Source organism: Rhipicephalus microplus, chromosome X, assembly GCF_043290135.1.
Source record: "Rhipicephalus microplus isolate Deutch F79 chromosome X, USDA_Rmic, whole genome shotgun sequence".
NCBI classification, from domain to species: domain Eukaryota; kingdom Metazoa; phylum Arthropoda; class Arachnida; order Ixodida; family Ixodidae; genus Rhipicephalus; species Rhipicephalus microplus.
Window position 1 is genome coordinate 288,506,773 of NC_134710.1, and position 12,114 is coordinate 288,518,886.

At 45.7% G+C, this 12,114-nt stretch overlaps 1 protein-coding gene across 1 annotated transcript in view; it reads left to right on the plus strand.

Annotated features, from left to right (window-relative positions):
- Window positions 1-1,634: 1,634 nt before the first annotated feature.
- LOC119161429 (glucose transporter type 1) overlaps window positions 1,635-12,114 on the plus strand; it is a 284,322-nt gene continuing 273,842 nt past the window's right edge. The window contains exon 1 of the mRNA XM_075879298.1: window positions 1,635-1,900. The gene's annotated coding sequence lies outside the window, so the exon portion shown is untranslated. The remainder of the gene's footprint in view (window positions 1,901-12,114) is intronic.

Here is a 12,114-nt window from a genome sequence, read left to right on the forward strand (position 1 = left end):
GCCCCTTCACTTCTAAAAAAGCTTTAAAACATTATTTAAATGTGCTTCTTTTTTGTTCCTATTGTGATGTGAACACTGAGTGAGTACAAAATGTAATGAGAAGCATGTGCTGTACGTGCCTGAAAACTGTTTATTGAAATGTTGGAAATAAACGACTTGTAGCCTTGTGGTGCCAAAAAAGTTAAAAAGCTATGTTGAAAAGAATACTCCATAGAATACAGAACTTCAGACAATCACAATGAATTTTCGCAAGTCACTACCGGCTGCTAAATATGAATTTACAAGCAAAGCACCAAGCAGAGCAAGAGTGAGTGAAAAATATATATAAAAAAACGCGGGGATCAAGCTGAGAAAAGACTGCAAAGAAGTAGGGCTAAAGATAGGGGAGGGGAGGGGGTGCTTCAATCGTGGTAGACGAAGTTAAAAAAAGCGCCGTGTTGGTCGCTTTTTTCTGACGGCCGCGAATGTGTGCACCATGAATTGCTGTATAAGGGTAAAAATGTCAAATCAATTTTATTTTTCGCTTGAAATTCCTGAGCATTATGTGCAACCAAAGTTTTGGTAAGTGGTTTAGAATAACACTCATAAAGGTACTGCTCTTGAAAATAATAGATTTATATCGCAGAAGGTTTTGTAACAACCTCTGTGCACGCGAAAAACTACTCTGCTTGCTTTATTTTGCCACTAGTAACTATTTCCTTTTTTTCATATTGAAACTAGTCCTCCGGGACGGCATTTTGGCTATATGACGAAGATTCTGAAAAAAACATTTCTGCTTAAGCACGTAACAAAAAAAAAGACCGCTCTAGATGCTTACAAAATCTAGAAGCGGATGAAGTCAGTGTATTGTGCCTAATAAGAGGTACTTTGAAGGGGAGCATACACTAATCCATTTGCGTGATTTTAAAATAAATATATTTAGAACGTTATTCACGAACAGCCCTCGCACATAAACATAGAATTTAATATACTCGGATGGTTTACCCTTGCTTTTTTTTATAATATTGTATTTTAAGGTACCATATGTATCGTCTAGTCCCTTGGAGTAGAGGCATATGAAACATTTCAGAAACAAGTGACTGCGCGTCGAGAACATCGTCTAGCAATTTATTGGATAGCACATAAATTATCAGATTAAACGATGGAAACTGTTCATTCTTTCGAAGCCTGCCATCAGAGTTACCACCAGTAATATATGCCTGTAAAAACGCTTCCTTTTCCTAATCGGGCAAATATATCTCTCTTTTATTCTCTAATTGCGAGAGTAACTCTTTTCAGCGAGTTCAGCTTGCAAACAGCGTATAGTGCTGGTAGCTGCCTGCAGCAACGCAGGAATTCGTCGAGGCGTTTCAGCCGAACGTCTTCTCAGGCTGCACATCGGAGTGTTCATACCCACAGCCGCAGAGCCATGCGTGGAGAGCAGTGGTGGCGGTTGTCGAGAGGATCGGAGAATGAAGGGGGGCGCCAGTGGCACGAGGGGGAGGGACTTCGGTGGCGCCATCATGCGGCGCAGTCACAAAGCGGATGAGCCGGTGAATCGGCGTCCCCTTCGGTGCGTGGTCGTGAGGCCCAAGCGGTCGCAGCAGCTAGGCCGAACAAGAGCTGCTGCCCGTCCCCGGTGCTGCGGGGTCTGCCTTGCCGGCAGCCAGCTCCGGCTGCTTTCGCGGCTCGCGTGCCAGCCGCCGGCTGCGACTGCAGCGAGAGCACCGCGCTCCATGTCAAGGGGAGGCCAGTGGTCGCCAGTCGGTTGAGTCGGCGGCCCAGGCTACGGCGTTGCCCGCACACTTGGCTCCCGCCGCGGCGTGGTTTCGGGCGCACTCGATCCACAGCGCCCGATCCCTGCGACAGGCCTAACAGCGCATGGAGGCTCGCGCCCGGCCGGGCTGGCCTAACTGAACTGGTGAGAAAACGACTTTGTTCTGTGAATAGTCGGTTTTTTGTATACTTTTCTCGACGAGAAAGAAACACCACGGGCTGTATGGCCGCCACCACCGCCGCCGACAGACACGAGATAGTCGTTGCCGGCATGCGCTCTTTTCACTGTTCTGCACTCAGAATAATGAAAAGAAGGGCATATTAGAGCAGTATGCTCTGGAGATTGCTCTGAATGGCTCGCTACACAGGCAGTTGGAATTTAAAGCACCTCAGCCTCATGTCATTTACTTCTACTCTCCGTGTTACTGGCCTTTACATCACATTCACGGCAGGTATTGGCAGCCCAATTGAGTACATCCACACCGAGGCTACGTGGTCTGTGCAACAGGAACTGCGAACGTTGTAGCATTTTTTTTCAAACTTGGTATTAAAGACAACCTTTCTTTGCGTTATTCTTCATATATCTAACAAAACTAATTTTGCGTTGCATGAAGAATGCGACAATACTAACGTGAACATATTTTGCTGTCATTGTCAGAGCAAGTACTGATATTTCATGGAGCGGAATTCAAGACAGACACCAGCCTTGAAAGCAGCAGTAGCATCGCTTTTTTCGAGCCACTGTCACGCTTTTCGCAAATGAGAATAAGGCGATTGCATAAGACGAGTCGCGTGCCATTAGGTTCTGATTTCAGCTCATCGCGATCGCGATGCTGCTCCTGAATAATTCCTCGCTGCCCAAGACAACAAGGGCCGTAAATCTGATGTCGCCATTTTCGGAAAACATGTACTGCTCCGCCGTCAAAGGGGTTGTCATTTGTCCCTTTGTGCGCCGCCAGACAAGAAACCCACGGGCATCGACGGCTGAGGACGAGATAGCAGCGCACAACGGGCGTGAGAAGCAGGCGTCGGAGAAAGTGAGCTCTGCTATCATTTTAGCCGGTGTCGTCGTCATGGTTGTCTACTTGAGTACGGCGTTCCTGCTGCGGGCTCTGCGAGACTATCGATCCGAGACCGTGCAAGCGTGTCGATTTGCAGCGGCTGAGTGCGTGAAAATTCTTTTCCAGGGGGAATGCGGATGAAATAAAGTCGAGAGGGGATGCCACGTCGATGAAAAAAGCGGCAAATAAATGGCAGCGCGAATCGTTCCTTTCTTTGGGCGCAGCCCTCTGGACGCCAGTGTGGCGAGTCCGACAGAGAAACCTTTGTTCGCAAGCGGTGCCCGCGAGTCGTGTCAGCTATCGGAGAATGTTGAGAAGTCAAGTTCACAGGCACAAGACAGGGTTATTGCAGGGTTAATACGCTTTCACGGCGTTTAAGCACCATTTCGTTGTATGTGTCAACATCATATTTAACACACGCTTTCGTGCTTTGAATGCGGCATTTAATGTGAAGCGCACCTGCTCTCCTTTTTTGGCTAGTTCTTATGGTGTCCTAACAAGCATGTCAAGCCTTGGGCACTCTCGTTCAGGACACCATCATCTGACTGGGTACACGTTTCACTAGCAAGGCTTCGCTAAGAAAAAGTGCAACTGGTAAGTATGTCTCAATCCCAACAAGACCTCGTAATATTTCAACGCTGGGGTGCTTATTTACTGCCAATGTGGCACAAAGGCTCAGAGCCCACAGTAATAGAAAGAGTGGCTGCTCTGTATCAGTTGCATTATGCTCTGAGTGCACGTTATCCACGACACGCGTGCGCGCTTACAATGAAATGCCCATCCGGAAAGCTAGATGACAAGTTGCTTTCTTCTTCATATGTGCTTATGTGATTTCAGGTGATCTGGCTTGTTGATTTATTTTGTGAGATAAATTGGTTTAAAGTTCATATACAGATGATATTGTAATAATAGTCGGCGACTCAGCACTAAAGAAATGACGCCATGCTGGTTGCCATACTTGCAACTCGTGATCAGATCGGGTACTTTAGAGCTGCATTTGCGCATAGCAAGTGGCTTAATCCACCTGCTATCGGTCATGACACAAAAGAATTTGGAGCCTATCGAAATGTATTGTAGCAAAACAGCTATTTGGGCTAGTGGGTAACGACGCAGTTATAAATCTAAAAAGAGCTGTGCTCTGCGGAATAGGAAGAAGAGAAGATAACGGCAGCGCACTATCTAGACACTAACATAAAATCATTCACGAATCAATGGAAGCTTTCCACATAAAACATTGCGGGGAGATATGTGTCAGTCAGCCGTCCATCTCAACACCAGTGGAGTATTCGTATTTGATTAACACGTTTCACTAAACTTTTCGGCTCCCATCAGCTAACACCCGCGGTTTTTATTTTCATTTTTATTATTTTCTCTCCAACCTTTTTCGTTTATACGCCGTGCATTGACAATTTTTTGTGTGACGAAGATAGCCATTCTGCTTTTTAGGTGAGAGAAACTGTACTATGTGCTAATTTCGCAAGCTATAGATATGTGTACTGCCATTCTATTCTCTTGCCCCAGTTCCGTATGCGGCACCCCGCTCTTTAGATTGAGAAAGAGCCTATCAGTTGTTTACTTTTCGTGCGCACTACGCTGACTTCAGGTATTCCATTCCAAACAGTACAGGTACAGGGAGGGTGTCATCATGAGTGTTTTATTTTGCGCACTTCTTAGGCTAAATTCCTAAACATGTTTTCTTCGCAGTGTCACTACATTTTAATAATGCTGTCTGAACAAGGCTGCAAAGGCATAAGTACACTATAAGTTTTAAGAAAATACACATGAACTGCTATCAGTGACCTCCTACCTATAGTTAAATGTACAATAAAATAACGTCTGGTATTATTAATTGGTATGTGGGGTTTAACGTCCCAAAACCACCATATGATTATGAGAGACGCCGTAGTGGAGGGCTCCGGAAATTTAGACCACCTGGGGTTCTTTAATGTGCACCCAAATCTGAGCACACGGTCCTACAGCATTTCCGCCTCCATCGGAAATGCAGCCGCCGCAGCCGGGAGTCGATCCCGCGACCTGTGGGTCAGCAGCCGAGAACCTCAGCCACTAGACCACCGTGGCGGGGTAACTCCTGATATGTGTTTAACGAAAGCGAAAAACAGGTTCAGTCAGTTAGGTATATTCCTAATCATCATTGCTTTACAGCTTTTCGAGCGACTTACCCTGTTTTTTTTTTAACTACAGTGCCAGCCTTTGTGTTTGTGTCCTTCAATCATCATCACCTTTTAGGATGTTTACCTTGCGGTATGCCGCACCAACCTAACACCAACTTGACAACACACGTGTGCTCCTCAACCATATTTGCTCCGAGGATCTCCTTATTAAGACTATTCGCTAATTTTTAGGTCAGTTTATGGTTCACGAGATGCGATGTTAATTTTAGGTTAGCTGTAGATTACATTCGTTCATGTATTTTTCTGCTGCGATAACCAGACAAAATACAGGGAAATTCTTAAGCTCCGCCTTTAAGAGCTGAACGTAATAGCGATATCATGTCCTTACTGCGTACTTCAATCATTCAGTGCATACTTTTTTGTATGATATTACTCGAGAAGTTTAAATTGTGCATTGCCACAATGTAACCAATAATGTTAAAAGTCGCTCGTGTCAGTGAAGTTTCCTCATATGTTCATTCTGTTCTATGGGTTGCGTGCTGTAAACAATGAGCAATTATGTACGAAATGTTTTCGAACTTGCTATGCACCCAACTACGTGGTCTTCAGGGAATACGTGCAGTAACTAGTGTGCCTTTTGTGATGGGTGGCCGGCTTTGAAGCACAAGGTCCTCATAATATTGATGCTCGATGTCAACCTACGTTTGTACTACGAAATATTCCTGCAATATTACGTGTTGTATTGTAAAAATTGCACACAAGACACGTGTATTTGTAATATAAACGTTATTTTCAAGAACTTTTTAAGCAGAGAAGATATTTTAACTGTACTTCCAACCACACACATGACTGTGTGGTAGAACACTTGCTTGCCACAAAACCGGCCTGGGCTTAATCCTCACTTGACCTAGACATTTTTAATAATCATATTAGTGGCCTCTTTCTCAATTTTTGGGTGACGCACAAAATAATAGTTTTTCGCTCCCAACCAACGACGCCTACGCCAACACCGATGCCGACGCTAGATATTGTGCGAACAAGCTTTTTTATTGTTATTGCTGTAATATGCGTAGGCCTAACACAACTAGTTAAAAATGGGTTAAATTAAACTGCAGAGCTTTCCTCTCCTGGCATTGCCTCTGTTTGAGAAAAAGCAAACCCAAAAAACATAAAGGTGAATTTCGGCTTGTTAAGTACCAGAACCATGACGAAGTATGAAGCAAACTGTAAAGGCGCAATTTATCACCTGGAAACACACGCCGATTTCTGTCTTTCAGCCCATAAAAATACCACCGTCAGGGCCGGGTTAGAACGCGCCACCTCAGACCGCAGCAGCGCAGTGCCATGCACACAGAACTACCGAGGTGGGTTGGCGGCGAGGAAAGAGCATACACGTAGGAAAATGCCCCGATTGGTGCAAGAGGAAATCTTTTTGTGTCGAGAGCGCACTTAGGTTGAAGCGTTACGTTTGCTCCCTCTCTGGGCGCGATAGTACCATCAATGCTATCGACAAAGGATGTGCTGCCCAAGCGTGGAAGGCTATACCTCCCGAGAAGCAGAGTACGCTTGGCCGAAAAAACAAAGAAGCTACTTGTACGAATAGTCACGCTCTGTAATCTCTGTGCAGCGTAGCTAGGAGAGGTTTCTGTTCTCCGCTTTCGGCATCGTGTTCGCACCTAGCCACTCTGCTGCTTGGCAGATGTGTGTGTATCAATCGTGGTCCATTCTCAATTTGAAGTGGATCGGAGATTGAAAGTCAACGTGAAACTACGTCCTTTGAGAAGTCGCTAACATATGCCGACCACTTCACAAATATCGAACACTCTAATCTCGTGAACCAATCAGCTCCGATGCCTGCAGCAGCGCTGCCGGCCTTCTATGGCACCGTTATTAGATACTCTTGTTATCCCTTTCAGCGCTTTACCTTCAGGCAAGATTGACATTTTGGTTATTAGATACGAAACAGCTCTTCGAGTAGCCTATGTAACGCTGTCCCTCCGTCAGCACTGCTCCCCTCAACGCAAGTGTTAGAGTGGTGCCAAGTAGCTCACGCCCCCATAGCAGTGTGCGGTGACGTCTGTCTCCCTTGCCTGCCATGTGCTAGCCGCGTGTCAGCTCTCTATCACTTTACCCTTTCCACGGCTCGCAACAATCGAGCCCACTTTTGAAGCTGTGCCGTGCTCCTTTAAGGGCTGCAGAAGTAAGCGTCTTTTTCCTATATGCACCGAACCACTACCACCACCCGCTACTCACGTGAGCATCATCTCAACTGCGCCACCTCTCTCCATCTGTCGGCAAAAAGAAGCCGCGAGCCGGTGGGTGCACGCGAAAATCTCGTGGCACCGACAATGTGGACAGCGCACCGCTGCTTGCTGCGCGATCGCGCTGACGGGTGGGACGCCGTCGCGGCATGCTTCCCGCTAGTGTACACGCACCTTTCCAGGCTGTCGCCAGTGCTGTGAGGGTTAGAGAAGCCGACCGATTTGGCGAATGTCGACGTCAACATCGACAATGTGCGAGCCAGGGAAGCCGAACGCAAGCGTCGGCGGTGGAAGACCAGCGACACCTACGAGGTGCGAGTCAAGAACACCGATGGCGTTCGAGAATACAGACGGCGCGCGGGTAACACCAACAAGACGCGAACCAAGGAAGCCGAGCGCAAGCGTCTTCAACACCTCCCGCTTCCCGTGTCTTGGCGTTTCAAACAAATGTTTAAAACACTACACCAAGTTTCGCTTCAAACCTTTCTTCCAGCACCGGCGTCGACGCCCATTCTAACCGCCTCAACGCAGTGAGCTCCGCTGCTTTTTCGCGTCTCAGAATTCCCTTCGGGGAGATGGTCTATAGTTATTTTCCATCCAGTATAGCCATCAAATCACACAAAGCTGACAAAACCGTGAACAAAAACAACGCAAATTTGTATTTCTTGAAAAATCAGGGCAGCAGCATGACTCGTAGAAAAATTAAAACGCAGAAATGGGAGTGAGGGTGAAAACATTCACCATCCTCCGTAGAAAGCGGCTAAACTTTAACGTGCCTTACAAGGCAAATGTGAGCTTTTAACATTTTAGAAGGCCCAACTACTGCTAGAATCAAAATGTAGAAGGGTGAATCTTTAAGCAAGGTGCGCTATGAAGCCTACTGGCCGATGGGTCATGTCAACTGCTTAGCTCTTATAGAAGTTATGATTGCAGCAAGCGTACTCTCTATACAATGGAACTGTACCAGTTTTTTGTGCTATGGACTTACCGATGACGTATCGTAGTGCATATAGTAGTGGTCGCAGCACTCTGGCTTCATCATATTGATCGTTATAAGTCTGGTTGTGTTCCATGCAGGACGGGCGCCTTTCCTAATGATCTTCCCCTTACCCTGTTCTGTACAAGTTAACCTACCTTTTTATGCCTGCAAGTTTGATTACTCGACCTTAAAAAAATCGTGCTGATCCACAAGGCTACCTTAAACATCTCATAAAAAATTTCAGTGGATATCATTCGTTATTGCTTGTGAGGTGCATAACTACTTGACATGTGGCTCCATGAACCAGGTGACATTTCATGGATTTCCGAAGGATACATACTTAAAAATTTGTTTTTGATGTGCTGTACAGTACTCCCGGATGGAAACACAACAACTTAGAGAAAAGTAACGCAGATACTTTTCTTTCCACCTTACTCTGTTTGGGTCATATTGGCGTAAATACAACTCGAACGCGTAGATTTGAGTCAACATTATCTTTACAGACTGGATTCGCAACGACATTACCTGGTTATCTCGAGCGATTGCACCTACCAATCGCTATGTTAAAAAAATGTCGCGTTCAAATCAGTGAGTACTGTACTTGCTTGTTCATGAAAAATTGATTGGTTTATCTTTAATAACACAATATCTTTAGTTGTTCCTTGTTATTGTGTGTTCGGGTTATTAGAAAGGAAGAAAACAAGGGAAAAAGCAGGGAGGCTAACCAAGCGCATTCCCGGTTTGCTGTCCTACGCTGGGTGAATGGGAAAAGGGAGCTTAAATATGAGAGAGGAGAGAGCGGAAAGAGAGGAGAAAATTGTAAGTACATGGGCTGATTCGTACGCAGCGGTGGTACCACGCAAAAGTCAAAGGCGTTCACATAGGCCCGTAGTCTTCAGAAAGCGCAAGATGGCTTTCACTATCTTGTGAGCCGACGAAATACAAGGACGGTGCTCCAGCACCATCGATCTGGACAGAGAGTGGCCGATCACACAATTGTCGCAACGAGTCAGAAAGTTTTTGTCTCTCAGAGGCAAATCGAAGGCAACGGAATAGCAGATAGTCGATGTCTTCTTCGGTGCCGCAGACTCCGCATTTCGCACTGTCGGTACTCCCATGTGGGTTATATATGCTTTTGTGAAGGTAATCTCAAACCAAAGCCGACAATAAAGCGAAGCTTCATGTCGATGAATTCAGGACTGAGGTCGAAGTTCCAGATGAGAGTTAATTTGGTGAAGACTTGTATGTCTTATGCTTATGGTATTCCAGTCCCGCAGACAGACACTACGTGCCAGGTGACGAAGTTGCCTGGCACGTAGTGTCTGTTCTTGACAAAGGAATCAGAAGGGTGTGCTCTTTTTGATGGAATGTGCGAGCCGCGTTGTCTGCAGAATCATTACCACTGATCGCACAATTTCCAGGTAGCCGCTGAAAATTGACCTCGTGGCCTGATTCTGTCACGTGGTGATGAAGATTAACAATCTCGTACGTAAGCTGTTCGTGGCAACTTCGTCACCTGCATGCACTGTAAGGCCAATTAGGAGTCGGAAAACACAGTCCATTTGCTCAGTCTCAGAGATGCGTTGTACTCTAGTTCACCGTGCAGAGCCGCAAGTTCTACCACCGCAGACGTAGTGAAATGTGACAACTTGATACCCAGAGTTATTCCCCGAGCTGGTATCACCACCACACCGCCAGAACTATACACTGTGGTTGAGCCATAGGTGTATATGTGCACGTGGCTACTGTAAATTTCGTGCAAGGGGAATAGGCTCCATTGTTTAGTGCTGGTGAAGGGAAATTTGATTTCTTCTGCAGTCCTGGAATGATAGGGCGTACTTGTGGAAGGGTCAGACACCGTGGAGGATACACCGGCTTCTCTGCAAGCGTATAACCTGACGTGAACGATACTCAATGCACACAGACAATTGTACTAAATGTCGTATAGGGCCTCTCAGTAGTGAGGCTCGCCTAGTGGTGAAAAGCCTATTGCCTGAGGCAACTACGCATCGTTTCAATGGTGATGTGCGTCCGTGCTAATCAGGTAGTCCTAAGAAATGGCAATGGTTTTAGCCGTCGATGCAGAGCGGGTTAAACAAAGGCATATCCTAAGAGCCTGGGCTGGAATATTTTGGCATGTGCGCCAGTTAGTTTTGCACGTCTTAGATATTACAGGTAGGCTGTACCACAGCAATCCAATAAATAGTAACTTGTACAGCTGTGACAGACTCGATGGACGTGATCAGCTTGACGGAGCTGATTGCATAGTAAATAACAAAAAGTTTTTGATCATTTTATCTTCTGTGTTCATGCTTCGGTCCAATACTGTTTACTTCGTAGCTTATAGATTGATTGATTTATATGTGGGGTTTAACGTCCCAAAACCACCATATGATTATGAGAGACGCCTTAGTGGAGGGCTCCGGAAATTTTGACCCCCTGGGGTTCTTTAACGTGCACCCAAATCTGAGCACACGGCACTACAGCATTCCCGCCTCCATCGGAAATGTAGCCGCTGCAGCCGGGATTCGCTCCCGCGACCTGCGGGTCAGCATCCGAGTACCTTAGCCACTTGACCACCGCGGCGGGGCGTCATAGCTTATCAAGAAAGTCACTTCTATGTTGCTTTAATTATTGTATGAAGCTTTGTTCTACGTAACATGCTCTGACGGCACGTTACCTTAGCTCCTTTTTCAAAAAAAAAACTGATCACAGCAACCATGGTTCGCTATTCGGCGCTCAGAGCAAGATTCGATAAAACACTGTTGTTATTTAAACCTTTCAATGCCACTGAAATAAGGTATACTGTATGAACGAGCCTTTCCGCGTAGTGGGCGCAGGTTAGTTTTGCACGTATTAGATATTACAGGTTGGCTCTACCGCAGGAATTCCATAAATATCACCTTATACAGCAGTAACATGGACTCGACAGACACTGAGACTAAAAAAGACTAAACTTAGCTATGCCCACATTGACGCTGATTTGGCAATCTTCGATGAAAGCACATATAAGTTCATGTGTGCCTCACAAATGCATCGCACATGAGAGCAGTTGATCGTTTTGCCACATTTATCACGGAAACAATAGAAGTACAACTTGTGTCTGTAACATACTCGTAGAAGACATTGAGCTGACTGCGCCAGGAAACACTAGGAAAGTTCGACGCTTTAACTCGCATTTCGCATGAGAGTGCATTCGCTCTAGGCCGTCTGAAAACATTTCATGAACTAGTGGTCCACTGATGCAAAGACCCTGAACAAGGACTCTAGATTATTAAAACGTTCAGTCGGGTTTGCCTTTTCTGTAGACTTTCAGTTAGTCTTTCGCGTGGCTTAGCACTCGACATCCCATTAGAGAAGTGTTTCACTCGACGTCCGGTGCACTTAAATTTCTGCTTCCGGCAGTTTTAGTACGCAGCGGGTGGTGTCCAGTTCGAGATGATTGCCTTGGGGTGTCTGCTGCCGGAGCTTGCCTTCCTGATAGAGTCTATAGCTAAGTTCTTCCATGGCTATCTCACGTGGCAAATATTCTTTATCTGAGTCATGTCAGATTTCTCGCCTTTTTCATACTAGTGACAATAAGAAAGCATTTACTTCATAACGTAAGAACCCTTAGTTCTATGCGGAGGACCACATTGTGGCTTATTTCGTATCACTTATGCTGTCTGAGGACGCTGTTTCAATTCATCATTGAATCAACCAACCAATGAAGGAACCTTCATCAGTCTATATATCTTAGGAGTGAAACTTTATCACGTTCTATGCAGCGTTGCAATTTTTAAATCTGCACCGAAATCCAAAAAGCTTTTCTAGTTCATTAGTGCTTCTCGCAATTGGCCATAGCATTTGTTAATAACACGTGACACGTCAGCCTCACTTTCAACCTTTTCTATGGCAAATATTTTACGAGCATAGGGCTTTACTTT